Raw genomic sequence first — 16,316 nt, 5'->3', positions numbered from 1 at the left:
TCACCCTGAATTCACGGAGTTTGGAATATTCTCTTGAAAGAAAAGAGAATTTGCTTCCCGGTTCATCCTGAGTATTTCATACAAGTCCTAGGAATTATTTGATTATATTGATCGTTTATAATATCTCCACGCATTCTAAAGCTATAGTAATTTTACTGCGATGCTTGGGAAATAATAATAATAATTTTTATTCCAGGATGTGGGAAGGTTAGTGCAATCCCACACCTCCCATACATTCACATAAATATGTGAAGAAGAATAAATTAACAACAGAGTACAATTATGCAGGGCGTGGTTTTGCGTGAGCTTGGGCCCAGGGCTCACTCAGGATTGGCGTTTGGTGCTGGTAGGCTACGGTCAGCAACGTGTTGGCGGAGGCCATTAGCCGCATCCTGGCTCCAGTGACCCGGTGTCTCATCAGGCCGGCAAATCCATTTATTCCTAATTCCGTGAACATTGTCGATGCGCTGCTGTATCTTCGGTATCCAAATATGATCCTACAGGCGTCATTATATTGAATTCGGAGTCGTTCCATCGAGCAAGTTCGGTAGTGACACCATGTCTCATACGTATACAGGCAAGTACAGAATGCGTTAAACAGTATTTTTTTAGCGGTATTGCTGAATTTGCAAAATCTGCGGGCAATCATATTAGACACTATGCTTAGGCTTCTACTTTGTCGTTCGATATCGCCATCGTCCGATAGGTCATGATTAATAATGTGCTCCAAGTATTTTACGTTCGAACATGCATTTATTCTTGCCTCGTTAAAAAATAAATTGTAAAAATTTTTATACCTCGTTGATAAATGAATTGTGTATATGGTTCGTGTATAGTACATTAAATTTGTTTACTTGTAAATAGTAAATATAGACAATGGGTGTATCAACTATACTAGTAGTAACAGAGCTTTCCTTTTACAGGAAACTTCATTGAAGCTAAAAATATGTGAATTGATTTTATTCAATGGCAAGACTGCTCTCTACATCGGCATGTTAATTGGCGAGTCAGTCCTGCAGGCTGGGAGATAGAACAGACTATGTTGTCTGTGACGGACAGCAAAGAAATTAATGCTCTTGCGATAACCGACTATTCAAACCATCCACGAATCAGTCTAAATAAATGTGTAGGATCTTTATCCCATTTGACCCGTACGTAGATGCTTCATTCCGAGCATACTCAAAATAAAGTCAGTAGGATAGAGCCACGGGTAGTAGCCATACTCCTTCATGTAGAGAAATCTCAGGAACTTCTTCTGAACTCTCTCCAACATGAGACAATATTTTACCTGGTGTGGATTTTAAATTACCGAACTACTTTTAAGTTTACTCCTCACTAAGGAAATGAATAAAACTATGAGAACGAAGAAAGGGTTTCTCTAAAATTCCTTGTCGTGCGTAGAACAAAACCCAGCATTCTCAGTGAAGTGCTACACGTAATTTCAAAAAGAGTATGAAATGTCAGTCTATTATCAAACATGATTCCAAGATCCTTCATGCTCGAGACACGTTTTAAATTTTGGGCGTCCATTTTATACCGGTAATATCTGTTATATAACTCGCCAAGTAAATGACAAACTTAAACATTGATTCATTTGAATCCAGTCAATGATTCTATCAATCTGTGATTGCAGTCTTCTTAAGTTAGTATATTTAATAAAACATTTAGATCATCACCAAACAGAACGCTTTTTCCGCTCCAACCAATAAGGAGGCTAGGATTCAAATTTTACTGGTTTGAATCTGCGCAGTGTTGCTTTGAGTTGAATCGAGCCACCCGCGCCGTAGCAAAAACATCAGCTAATAAGAGTTGACGAAAACACCGTACCGAAAAAACAACCGATGTGTCAATTCGATTTTTAGCCGGAGTTATAATTAGTTCAATCTTATACGAATGCCTGTGAATTCCTCCACCATAGAGCGCTGCCAAAAGAACCAAATCATCGAACATCACAACACTTCCGTAAGTCACTTTTGCGAATACCTATCTTTTTGGTTCAGCGAACCGAGCGTTAATTTACATAGGCACATACCTGCTGAGTCGATAGTCTACGCGATTATCGCACACCTAGAGTGCAGAATTACTTTTGAAATATCGTTGATACATATGGAAAATAGAAGTGAGCCTAACTTAGAGCCTCTGGGTACTCTTGATCGTTCAAAAAATTGTATAAATTAAAATAGTCCATGAGACGTGAACTGTTTCCTAGAGATAGCTCCCATAAAAGGTTAGTAGTCTTATTGAGAATCCTATTATAGCCAGTTTATTTAGTAAGACGCCAAGATTAACAGCATCGAAGGACTTTGAAAATTCGGTGTATGAACAACCTTTCTGATATCCGATATCTAATGATTTTGAAACGTAATTGGAATCATGGCTTTTATAGATCAACCATTTTATTTTATTTATGAAAACTTTAGCCAATGTAGATAGTATTACTACCGGACTAAAATTGTATACAGATGTCTTTGTACCGCTTTTATAAATCGGACATATTATATTTTCCAAGAATCAGGAAAAATACCAGTTTCTAAGGAAATGTTAAGAAGCTTAGTGGCAGTTTAAGAAACTCGACACAACTTTTAAAGAATAATATCGGTATAAAATCTGGACCAAGAGAATGTGTATTTTTTATTTTTCTAGTGGATAGTTGTTTTTCTTTATTCTCCAGTTTTTTTATGAAATCTCTTCCTGTTGACTTGTTACATTTAAAAAAAAAAAATTCAGATAATTATAAGATAAAAATAGATGTATTTATCTAATAAACTATCTAGATTGCATTTAGTTTGGGAAAATCATGCAATCATACATAAAGACAGTCGCCAATAAAAACATGCTTTATGAAAATAATAAAGAAAACATTGATAGTTCTTAGTCGAATGATGATACAGTTTAATATGACTGAAAAGAATAGGGTCGAATAAGCTCAATGGTAAAGCAAGGCCCCGACAAGGCTGAGGGCCTGGGTTCAATTCCTAGATGTGACCGAATTTTTTGTTTTTGATTTTTTTATTTCAAACCTTCGTTTGAATACTTTAACCTGTTTTTTTTTATATTATAAGAAGATTTATGTATATTATTAGGAGTTAACCTGTATTACGGAAGATATTTTGAAGGGTAAACTGATTCAGTACAGTGGACGATTTTAATTAATAAAATATATATATTAATTTTTCAAAATGAAATGAAAATATTTGGTTTTAAGTAACTTTATTGATAAATTTTATTATCTACCGGTTTCGGTACCTCCGTCCCATCATCAGGACAGTTATAAAAATTATGCTATTAAATACAGAAGTACACATATATATATACATATTATCAAAAAAAGAAAGAGACAGTATACAAGAGTGGGACAGAGCGTCAGTTGTGGTAGAGAGATGGGGGAGAGGAACTAGGGATAAATGAAATAATGGCGAACATACTATAAGTCCAATTCTTAGTATGTTCCCCAATACTACATGATGATGGTACGGAGGTACCAAAATCGGTAGACAGTAAAATTTATCAATAAAGTGACTTAAAACCAAGTATTTTCATTGCATTCATTTATAAAGTATATTCATTGAAATCATAACAATTTCTGATGGAAAAAAATTTTGGTTAAAGCTATTTGGTAGAAAAACCTATGAACGCAATAATTCGTTTAGGTTCAAAGAACATTAGAATGGAAAAGGGGTTAGAAGTATAATCTTTATCCTGATTTGAAAATAAAACCACTATCGCCACGTCCTGTATGAGTTTCCTCGCTCGCAGGAATAGTGATCGATACTTGATGTGTTCATGATGGATACCAAGCCATAAACTAGGATATTGAGTACTCCAATATTGAATGAAGACAAATGTGATTTACGAGAAGCTTTCGAGGCTATCGTGATTAGGTAACTATGTAAGAAATAAAATGCATGTGGAAAATATGCGCATTATGAATAATATTGCAAAAACTTAAAATTTAATTTTGAATATAACATAAAATAATTCCTAACTAACGTTTAAAAACATTAAAAGTTTCATTTTATCAATACTCAAAAAATCAACTCAATGTTTTCATTTTTTGACGGAATTTTTTTACTGTACATTGCGATTAGCTGGGTCCAAACTTTCCGCACAACGCACTGTTCGATGTACAGATCCCAGCTATCAAATATATAACTAAGCAGTCGAAAGCAGTGGCGGCTCGTGACTTTTGGGTGTACTAGAGTGCAAATATTACAAAAAATGACATTATTGATGTTGTTGTAGCTGAAAATTATGTTTTATTATTTTCGAAAATTCGATTATTTGTATGACGATTTTCAGGAAATTCGTGCGACCAAACTGAAATTATGAGCAGCCACTGGTCTAACGGGCAAAATGAAGTGTATGAAATCAATTGTGGTTATAATAATATATTCGGGCCTTTTCATTATTGTTCAAGTTGGTAATTAGGAACGGCTCACGTGCGTTTTGTAAAATTTCTTGAAGAAGAGTCCCAACTGCTGACAACTATCTTGAGCCAGTGAAACTTAAGGTAATGAGGAGGGGTAGGAAGTGGGGAAGAGGAAGGTGGGGAAGAGGAAAGTGGGAAAGAGGAAGGTGGGGAAGTACCTGGCTATTCATATCTGGTCACCAAACATGACTAAAGTCATTTTTAGTTTCAATTCAGAATTGTGGTCTTTCAAGAAAGCGATACTGAAAGTAGGTATCTTCCTTAATTATATTGCATTAAATTTATTAACTCTGAAACAAATTCGTTAAATCAAAATTTAGTAGCGCATTCCAGGATTTGAACCTGTGATCTTCGGAGTCGTGGTCGAGAGTCTTACCCCTCGACCACGAAGGATATCAAAGCACTTTGCTCCAAAGAGATTGCACATTCTAATAGCACATCTAACCTGTATCTGCTCGAAGGTGTAGGGTATTTTCAGGTTACGACTGAAATGATTCTAATGTAATTTTATTTACTGTACATTTTTGCAAATTAGGTTTTCTTTATTTGAAGTTCAATATTATTTAAAAAGCCAGAAATTCGTAGAAAGAGTTTTAAATCAAATTAGTCAATCATGAATACCTCCCAGTAAAACCTATCGCAAAAGTGTGGAATCAGAAAAACGGAACATTAATTTTCCTTTCATTTGAGCTGAACAGAAATCGCTTTGAAAGGGTATTTAACGGAGAATAAGCAAATGAACCCCGAGTCCCTCCACCCAGGGCAAGGGTTGGTGATCATTTTACCCGGGGCCCTTCCCCACCCCTCCTGGGGGACTCATCGACACCCCGCTCGACCCATTTGTCTGGACAAAGTGTGTGTTTGGTGAGTTAATTACAAAACTTGCCACCGCACCAGTTTACTCCTATTAACGGGTGACAGATCAATACCGCACAGTTAATGATGTATTGCCGTCCCAAGGAGGCCATCTATACAAACCAATCACTTCCTAGTCAATTCGGGACCGTACGTTTGAAAAGTTTTGTCACTCCTGGTTAATTCATGTTGTCAATCTAGTCAAAGATTTACAAAATTAGAAGTAGAAAATACATTAATTTTGAAACTAATTTCTATTTTTTATTTCATATACTACCAGGCATATTAAAGTGTTGTTTTTGTGTAATTTGTGGAACGCCATTTTATTTTTATTTAACCTTTGAGTTATTCAATATTTTTGCCTATTTTGCAATTTTTTCCACGCATCTCAAATGTGCTTTATAATGTATCTTTTTTTATTTTTCGTTAAAACATGTCCTTTTCAGACACTAGTTAAAATTATCCTTCTGGTGTATGTTTTCAAAATTAAATTACAATAATAATAAAATGTTAATATCAAACATGAAAAATGTTATCAAAAACGCTTATCACATTTTTACTTCATTTTTTACTCCAAACGTAGAACAAAATAACCGAAATGAATATTTCGAAAGCACATTTTTGTGTTGTGGAATTTGTTAGAAAACTTTCACTTGATTTTTATCTCGTTCATGCAATAAAATATAAGAAATAATTTTTAAAGTTAAAGTAAATGTTATGTTAGCGGCGTGAAATATAAAAATTTTCACTCATTAAGCTCTTTTTAGGATTTTTTTTTGTTTATGGTACAAATACCTACTTTTAAATACAGTATACAACATTTTTTAATTGTACAAAGTAAACATACTAATATAATAACCAAATTTTACTAGTAAAATTTATAATCAGGTATTTGAAACAAAATTATTATTAAGTTCTGTAATTATTTTGGAAGTGACAACTATTTCGCGTTCAAAGCCATTACCAAACATTTTTACATACAGTAAAAAATATGTAAAATAGGGACTTGCACTTAACTTTTGGAACGCCGAGTTTTTGCGAACTAATACCTCCGTTGGGTGCCGAGGGTAAAAATACCACGAAAAAAATCTATTATTCTGAGATTACCACATGGATACGCCAGCGCTCAACGGATGCATTTTTTTAATATCCAACTAGTACTGAGTAAGATTATTAAATTTAACATTCTATTTTCTTTTTAAATACTCGGCCTCCATCGGTTTTCAACAATTTTATTGATTTTTTTTCTAATTTATTTTTTTATTTATTTATTTGTTAAGACATACACAGTAATATTAGATACAATTAGATATTTTTAGTTATTACATAGTTGTAGTACCTATTACGTATGTCCATAAAATTTCATTACGTAATTTTGCCTGAGATTGTTATAAAAGGAAGGAAGTGTGTGGATAATAATAAAAATAATAAATAATAAATGAATTGAAAACAAGAATTATAATAAGCTCACGAATTGTAATTGACTGTTAATAAATAGGAGTTTTGAAAAATGATGTGAAAATATTTTTGAAATATGTCATGCTAAGAAATTTAATAAGTTATTTTTGTATGTTAGAAAGTATCATGAAAGATGTCTAAATGTAGTAATTTTTCGTAATGGGTGTATGTTTTGATTGCGCGAGTAATAACTGAATTGTTTGCTGCATTGGTATTGTTGGCTTCAATATAAAATAGTGTAGTGTGCCTGGTACGCCTGGTTGGAACATTTAAACCAATGGCGGATAGCAATTCGGGACTATCTATTTTATTATTTAGCAGATTATGTAGAAACAACAGGTCTGACAATGTGCGTCTTTTTTGTAAAGTTAACATATTATTTGTAGTATTGTTGTATTTCTTGAGTAAATGTTTCGAAAATTTATTCTGTATACTTTCTACTAAATCTATGTATACCTTATATTGAGGATTCCATATTGTGGAAGCATACTCCAGTGGACTTCTGACCAATGAACAAAACAACATTTTCAGAGTCTTAGCACTTTTGAAAACTTTGCATATTCTTAATAAGAAACCTAGAATTCTGTAGGATTTTGAAATAATGTGTTCAATGTGCTTGTCAAAAATTAATTTGCTATCTAAGTAAACACCTAGATCTTTACACGTAGACATAGGTTGTAAAGGTTTGTTATTCAAGTTGTATGGATAGATGATTTTGTTTTTATTTCTAGTAAATGTAATCGAGTGAATGAGTAATGAGTAAATGAACGACATGGAAATTTATCTGAATATTGATATTATTTAACTGATGTTTTCAAATACCAAAGCACAATGAGTACTTAAATAACGTTTCCAATTGAAACCAGTTGCACTGATCTAGTGGTTCAATAGGGTAAGAGATTCATTATTCATTCAACATATATTTTATAATTGAAAGAAACTATTAAAACCCCGTAGTAAACGTCCAAAGAAGGTTTGAAGGCGAGATATTTTAATACGAATATTAGAGGGAGCGCCCTTATATTAAAAAATGATAATAATTCAACGAAAATGGTGAAAATATTTAATAAACACGTCTCATTTGAAATAGAGCAAAAATCTCTCTACAAATGCTTTGGTTGCATTTAAAGATACTCTGTGAATTTTTTCATGGCTATAACATATTAAATAACAGAACAAAACGTGTTTTAAATAATTCTCGGAGCTTACATTGCCATTTTTTTTCCATTTAGGGAATTTCATATAATTAAAGTTTCTGCACAACAGATAGATGTTGTCTTCAAAATAATATTTTTTTTAAAACATAAAAACTTGCCATAAATCGGTATAAATTGGGCATGCGTGGGCTTAATGCGGTCCTTAAGCGCACTAGAAGCGCTTTTTTATCGTTAGAATCAAAATATTTTAAGTTAATACATAAAGTTGCTTCTTATATATAAATATTGTGGCTTTATTATTTACCTTGTAGAAGGTCATTAATAATTGATCCCGATCGTTAAACCTATCCCGTATTATTGTTACAGGAGCTGTAATAGAAACTTATTTATAATATAAACCGGTTTGATAAAACGAACGGATCAGAATTCTTCTTAAAGTGTTTAAGTAGTACCTTCCGATCTCAAAAAAAAAATGAAATTGAAAGTATGTGCATGCATTGCAGATTACTAGATTTTATACAAACCTAGATATTATTTTGAAGTGTACTATGGGTTAAGATCTCGCAATGACATGGCAGACACAAGTCTCGTGTGTATCAAGTATATGGGAAAATAGATTGCACTAAGGCAAACTCAGTCAGTTGGACGAATTTGCGGCAGTAACGGTTGACGACCCACGCGGGTCCGGTCATTCAGTAACTACTTGCAAGATAAACTACTGTAACCAGTAGTTAACTGCTTTTAAAGCGTGCTATTTTTAAGGTAGTTTTATCAACTGGGAAAACAAGCTTTACTGGTAAAAAACCTTTGACTCTGTGTAGCAAAAAACTTTTGTGACAGCCGGCTTTAACGTCATCAAAAAAACCCAGTCCAATTATAAAACAGTATTTTTAAAAGTATTATTTGGGAATGGTGAGGCAAATGGCTCTATTTTTCGTGCTGATTTTAAAACAATTTCCTTTTACTATTATACTAGGAATTGAAAAAAGTGATTTTTAAGCAAACTGCCTTCAATAATCACAGAATACTGTAGGTACCCGTATCTATGCCAAAATAAGCTAATTTAGTTTTTTGAAAATTTAAAGTAAATCGAGTTAAAGAACGTTGTACTTAATTATTTTACGTCATTTTTGTCGATCTCATCTTTCAAATTCAGAATTAACAACATGAGATCGACAAAAATCAATTGTTGGTGGGGGCGTTGACCCGGCAAGACAAAGATCCTAGGTTCGATTCCAAGTTAAGACCGTTACCTTTTTTATTTCTATCTGTCTTGTTCTGTTTCGTGTTTTATAAGTCTTATCTTCTTCTTCAATGATGATTTTGTTGCTTGAATCTTGTTAACTTTAAATAGGTATATGCAGGTTATTAATTATTGAGAAAAGGGTAATAAATCTAATTAATTACTGACGTGTCTTAATATGTTTGTAGAGTGACGATTGGAAACGGCATCTTTTGACATTTGGTAGAAAAAGAAATCTCATGAAGTAGAAAACAGCCTGTTCCGTTATGTGCCATATTGAGTTCCATTTTGTCACCTACTTGGCCTTATCACTTCCGTTTTGTTTTTACAACCCTCATTTGTTTTGTATCAGTTGAGTAGTAATGGTCCTCTGAACATTTTTGATTTGTTTTGTCTCAAAGATGCTCCCAACCGTCTGGAGCTAGTCAGACTACGGCACTCCCAATTGGGTAAGTGCCTGGTTAGTCAAACATGGTCACCAAAAACGGCTAAAACGGTTTAGAAGTAAATATGACGTACATATTCAATACGATTGACGTACTCTTTCTCAACGCCTTAAAGCATTTTCATTATTATCCCTAGTTCTCTCCTGATTTGTTAAACAATATACGGTAGGATACGGAACTAGTGCATTTTTAATAAACGTCTACGTGCTTCTGCTTCTACCGTTTGTACGGTTGTGTAAATACTGTTTCGGATATAATCTGTTTCCGTTAAATTACTCTCACCGAAAAAAATGGTTCAACAATGAATAAACTGCATTCGAAACATTGATAATTTTATAGTTCTATGTTTCGAAATGAAAGATAAAAAAAAAATTATTAGAGATTAAAAACACTATTTTTTGTAATCTTTTTTTCATTTCCATCGAATGATTTTGTTCTCAATGTACCACACCAAATTGAATGGAACCCTTCTTTTTTTCTGGCAGAACACTGATTACATAAAATAATTAATTCTTGAATAATACTACAGTATAGGTAACCATGTATTTTTAAAGAAATCAATTACTCTTAACATTGTGGTTTCAATATGAGTACATTGTTGTTATTACGTTAATTTATTTTGTAATTAAAATATTATTGTTTTTTTATTATTATTATTATGTTAATTTTATTACACTATGTAATGTAATTAATTTAACATGTTTTATGTAAAGAAGTAAATAAATAAATTAATAAATACTTTTAGTATTTTAATTTTTGTAGTTATTGGAATGCGAAGTTGGTAGATTAATAGATGATTTACATTCCACAGCCTACCCCTTTATTAACAAATATTATGATTAAAGAAGAAAATATTCTGTGTATGTCTTACTAAGATATGGCATCATGAAACTTGCACAGCTTTTTCGTAAAAATCAGCAAATTTTGTCCGGAATTTCTAGACTAACGCAACTATTTTCAGTTCGTAGCGTAATTTTATACTGTTCTTTAAGCATCAATAATTTAACTGTGTTTATTTGGCACTTTTCAAACTGTTCATTAAAATATAAAATCATTCGAAAAGAGGGTGTTGAAATTCATTCGAAACCGGATAGTAAATAGAAAAAATATTATTATATATCAGTAATTGGTGTTCGTATTTTTTAATTATGTAAACTCACCCTAGCAACTATTTAATTCACTGAATAATTATTCTTATTGAATTTGGTGCCCGTTATCTCGCAATATTTTTAAACATTAAAGTTAATAACGTCAATAAAAATAAATTGCCCGATAATATTCAATTAAATTGACGACTAATGCATTTAATTTAACTGCTTGAATAATAGTAATGCCACACATTGCGCATAATGAACAACATTACCCACAAGTACGTATGCAGTTGTGTAGTTATGTAGGTAGTTGTGTATTTATAGTTGAGTCGGTAGTTGTGTAGTGCTAAACACTGCACTTCTGTACGCTAAATTCTGTGCATATTATGTGTATTGTGCATTCCATGGGTACTTGTATAGTGCATACAGGATTTCCACAGAACATATTATTATAGCTTTCACAGTACTTACCCGGAAACATAATGCGCGCGCAATACTAAGAAAAATAATGCAATATGGTCCAGATAACTATTTATACAAGCTATTTTTACGTGTTATGTTACAGTTGGTTGATTACATATTTAACTAATTAACTCTAAGTGAAAAGTTTAATTTCAGAAAATAAAAAAAATAATTTCTAAAAAAAAATTTACAAAAAAGAGTACAAAAATTAATAAAACTTTTTGTTTTGTTAAGTGATATCTCAAAGTTCTACGTGAATGCATTTATCTTTATTTAAGTTTATTAATATTGACAAAGCATGAAATTAAATATTTGATGAACTTTTTAAACATATCGAAAAACAGCAAAAAGTTTTGTGTCTAAAATAAACTGTGCAAATGGTAATATTTCATTTCAAAAGTACTTAGTTATAAAAAATCTTACCTTAAAAGTAAGATGAAATCTCATTGTCCACATCCATATCCTCCTGTGACAAATCACATTGCCAAATATGATTCTGCGAATTCAGTAACTAATAATAATACGTCGCGTGACTTGCAGTAAGTATTGGCGCCGAAAAGAGTTTGTTTGCTACGAGCTACGTTTTCGTGATCTTTATGCGGGCGGCCTAAAAGCTCTGGCAAGTATTTCGTTCGGCTATCAGCCGCGCACTGGCTTATGTTCGGGGAAGGCTCTGCAAAGAGGCTCCGGCGCACGCGCAGCCTCGAATTCGGTCCCAAATTCAAATTTTAAGAATGTAAGGGGTAAATTTGGAATAATTCAAGTGATAAATGGCCCGAGGAAACAGATACGTTTGTCCTCTCGGCTGATCGTTTGCATCTTACGGCGGGAATTGTCGAGGAAATTTAACCGATATTTTGCTTTCGTAGATTAAATCCGATTTCATTTTATAATGTTGTTTTATTATATTCTGGAGAGAAGTTAGATTAGATATTGAAATGCTGTGTTAAAAAATTGTTTTATATTTTGTAGTTAAAAAATACACTGACTGAAACCAGAAGAAGGGCGAAGAAAAGTGATTTCTGTGACATCTCATATTGAAAGCAGGAACCTTAAAATAGCTATTCGAGAACAATTCGAAGCCGAAAAATGCCAAAACACACATTAAATTTTTTAATGACATATCCGATTGCTTGTCTTATCAAATACCCAATAAATCGGAAGCCGTTAAAACTCTATTAATTATGCACAATTTTGCATAAATTCAATTCAAAAGTTTGTCATACAAGATGGCTGCCAGGAATTTTCCCCTCATTCTAGATTTGGATTCAATGCCGTTCATACAAAATCGCGAGAATGTTTTGTCCAGGGCTTTTTAGGTCCATGCTTGACATCCAATAAATTGTCTTTGCCCGACTAAAAATAATCGAATCGTTAAACTTGACGTCTGAAAATTAAGACAGGTTGTCGATGCCTAAAGTTTCTAGGGCACTGCATTTCTATTAAGCTTGGAAACTAATTTTCACTATGCAACCTAAATATCCATGAAATTGTACAAAATACGCCCATTTTCTGAGTATTGAAGCTGAGTAACGGCTGCTTGTTAAACACAATAACATTTTCATGAATGGATTGCTCAGTTAAAAAATAAGCATATATCACATTGTTCAATAATTATTGTTACAAAATTAATAATATAATTAATTAATTACATAAAATTAATAATTATTTCCGAGTATACATTTAGGCATCATCAAGTTGCAAAAATAATTCACCAAAGTTTGGTAACTAAACATAACTTGACCATAGTAAGTACCATATTATGAATACGAACCAAATTCATTTTTAGAAAATTAATCTTATAAAATATATTATGATAAATTTATACTAACAGACCGAACGATTAGTCATAATAGACCCGATATTGTTTTACTTGACAAAATTAAAAAAAAAACTTATATCATTGATGTCGCTAATCCAAATTCCTGTAATATTCAAAAAACTATTTCTGAAAAAAAAAGAAAATACACAGATTTTGGAAATTAAATTAAAAGAATTTGGCATTCTCAGACTATAAAAATATTACCATTTATTATTTCGGCTACTGGCATTATACCTAGCTATCTCATTCAAAATTTAGGCGTATTAGATCTGTCAAAGAATTTATTCATAAAAATGCAAAAATCAGTCATTTTAAATACATTTAGGATTACGAAAGATTTTTTAAATATTTATATTGAGGGATCAGTACGATTTATAGGTCCAATTAGAAGTTCTACCGAGCCGAACCCTCTGATGTGAAAATATCTGGAGTCATTGAATTATTTTCCCATTTGATATCTCGTGATTTGACGTGTTGTTCGTGTATTGTTTTGTAGTTATTGTGCTTATATAATGCACTTGCATAATGTGGATTGACTAGATGATCATTTGTGGAAAAGTGTGTAGAAGTGTTTAGTTTTTCCTCTGAGGAAGATTTAACCCGGACATAAAGTCGAAAGAAACGTAATACAGTGAAATATTATTATATGAGTTAATATTTGAATTGTTAGACCCACGAAGCATAGCAGAACTTATAAATACTAAGATCAAAGTATATAGTTCAATGACAGAATGCACCTTATATTAAGCATAATACAATAACAAAATAGAGACATATATTAAAAAATAAGATTTACCAATTTACCCTCCTGAAGCGATTTGAAGAGTTCCGTCACCCAATCTATAAATTAACGTCCACAAACGAAGCTCGCTGATAATATTAATTCTGAGAATGTTTCCAATTCGCGCCGACAACTGGATACTGTATACTAATAGTGCATAATGAATATTTCAGTGTTCCCACACCTCAACCTGTTTTTCCCCCAACCCTCAACCCTCGGCCCCCAACGGGGAGTGGGAAAACAGGAAGGAGCGATGGTACACATTAATAATACAACGCGGAGTGATCTAAAACGTAATTATCACATCACCTTGATTCCGACAGACGAGAAAAGGAATCCATTAAAATGAGATTATATACAGAAAAAGTGCGTTAATGGAAAAAGTAACGCATTTACATAAGACCGGTGTAAGCTCCTGTTGTCAAAATCACTTCACCCTCTTTTCCTCATCCCCTCTCCCTCTCGGCCTGCCCCATTAACGATTCACCAGAAGAGGAAATATCACAAAAGGAAACAGCGGAAAATTTAAATTCAAATGTTCATACTTTAACGAGTGAGAGAAGGGCGCACGTAACTTGACAGGATATAATTTGATTTCTCTTATTCATGTGGAGCAATTAGGGTGCATTTTTAACATCTCTCATTGGGCTTGCTTGACGCCTTGCCTAATTGGGTAGGACACTTTAAGGGCAGTGCAAAAGGGAATAAGACAAGATTTTATGAATAACACGTTTTAACGTAAAAGAATATTTTTGATATTTTAAGATTCAATGCTGTTTCATCTTGTTTGGAAATAACTTAGCTGTGATATCATGTAACAAATTCTATGAACCAATGAAGAAGAAGATAATATTTATAAATCTAAACAAAAAATAAAATAGATACAGAAAAATAAAAAGATGTGTTTATTCAAGACACTTTCTAGGTTACATACCAATTTCATTAAAAACTTTGTTTCCATTAAAATGTAGGTGCAAAAAATATGGAAAAATTCGTTACAAGATGATATTTTTAATTCTAAATTAAATATGGGATCGAAAAATATGACGTTTGATAATACGTCTCAATGGTCAAGTTGGTTAAGACGCCTGTCCCGGTAAGACAAGAGATTCTTGGTTCGGTTCCTAGTTATGACCGTTATCTTTTTTTATTTTTCTCTGTACTGTTTCATGTCTCGTTAAGATTTATTAGTATTATCTTTTTATTCAATTATATATTACATTAATGGGAATAATCTTCAAAATACGTTTTATTTAAGTTGTTCCTGATTTATATAAAACTTTGGTCAAATAGATTGAAAATTATTTAAAATATAATTGATCTCTTGGCCAGAATAACACTGTATCCAACTACATTCTTGCTCTGAGAAAACAACTTGATAAATGAGAGAATAATATTTGATGTGTTAAATAAAATAAACATACAACTCTTTACAAGTAATACAGTATTTTACAAAAATAAAATATAAATAAAAATAAAGTTGTGTATGAAAATTGAACACATATCATTATTCCACAAAATGTATTTTTACTCTACTTCACTCAATAGTGCCTAATAAGAAGCAACAAGACATACATTCACGCAGATATGTTTGTCATTGAGGTATTTGAGCTTAGCATCAAATAACAATATGAATAAATCAGACTATTTAGTTTCGAGATATTGTCATGAAATCAACTTAAGCCATTATACCGCAAACTTGCTTCGACGGGTAAAAAGCAGGCATTTAAGTTCGAGATATTGTCACGAAATCCACTTATAACATTATTTCAAAAAACTTGCTTCGACGGGTAAAAAGCAAGCATTTACGTTCGTTATATTTTCATGAAATCAACTTACAACATTTTACCTCAAATTTTTTTCGACGGGTTAAAAGCAGGCTTAGTAATATGTTTCTTGATAATTACTGCTTTTGTGCATCCGTCAGCTTCTTTGCTTTGATTTCTTTCCAGCTTAAAACATAAGTTGTCCAATTTCTCCCTTTAATCCCATGAATTAAAGCACGCTCCGTGATTTAGACAAACGACACATAAAACGTTCTTCCACAAACAAATGTCTTAAAAATACTGCTACATACAATGCATAAAAACATAAATATTTTTCCATAAATGACTCAACATTGATAGTATTTTTGGGTACAACATTATTGCGGTCAAGGGCTCAATTGACCATTGCAAAAACGTTTATACTATGATTGTTTGATACAAAGTAAACACCTATTTCTCTAAACTCTAACATATTCCAAGAACCCCCACGCACATCTAGTTCCTTGTGCGAAATTTCCGGAGCCTCCGTTTGTGATACAGTTATTTGAGGTATACACTCGTATTTCCCAACAGCGGTAATGCTTTCCTTAACTAATTTATTACCCCCGCTAAAGGGCCCTGTGTATGCAGCCACAGCACCGCACGCCCATCCTAACCTATTACCCAGTCCGGCCGAAAGGAAGACAAAAAACCGCCCCAGAGAAGAAATGAGTGAATCAATCGGGTTGTTTACATCCTTATAAGATACGAAAGAACTTTCGTTTTGGTTAGGTTGTCCTTGACTTTTTTAGTCTTGTTTTGCGTGG

General features: G+C 32.6%; 1 protein-coding gene across 1 annotated transcript in view; it reads right to left on the bottom strand.

Moving 5' to 3' along the window:
- The window catches only part of LOC149423715 (uncharacterized), a 49,869-nt gene extending 38,142 nt beyond the window's left edge, over nucleotides 1-11,727 (bottom strand). Inside the window, exon 1 of the mRNA XM_089632087.1 lies at nucleotides 11,565-11,727. The gene's annotated coding sequence lies outside the window, so the exon portion shown is untranslated. The remainder of the gene's footprint in view (nucleotides 1-11,564) is intronic.
- Nucleotides 11,728-16,316: the final 4,589 nt, after the last annotated feature.

Source organism: Hesperophylax consimilis, chromosome 5 (genome assembly GCF_061612785.1).
Source record: "Hesperophylax consimilis isolate HC1 chromosome 5, BYU_Hcon_1.0, whole genome shotgun sequence".
Lineage (NCBI taxonomy): Eukaryota > Metazoa > Arthropoda > Insecta > Trichoptera > Limnephilidae > Hesperophylax > Hesperophylax consimilis.
Note: the sequence above shows the minus strand (reverse complement) of the source record. Positions and strands in the feature narration are given on the sequence as shown.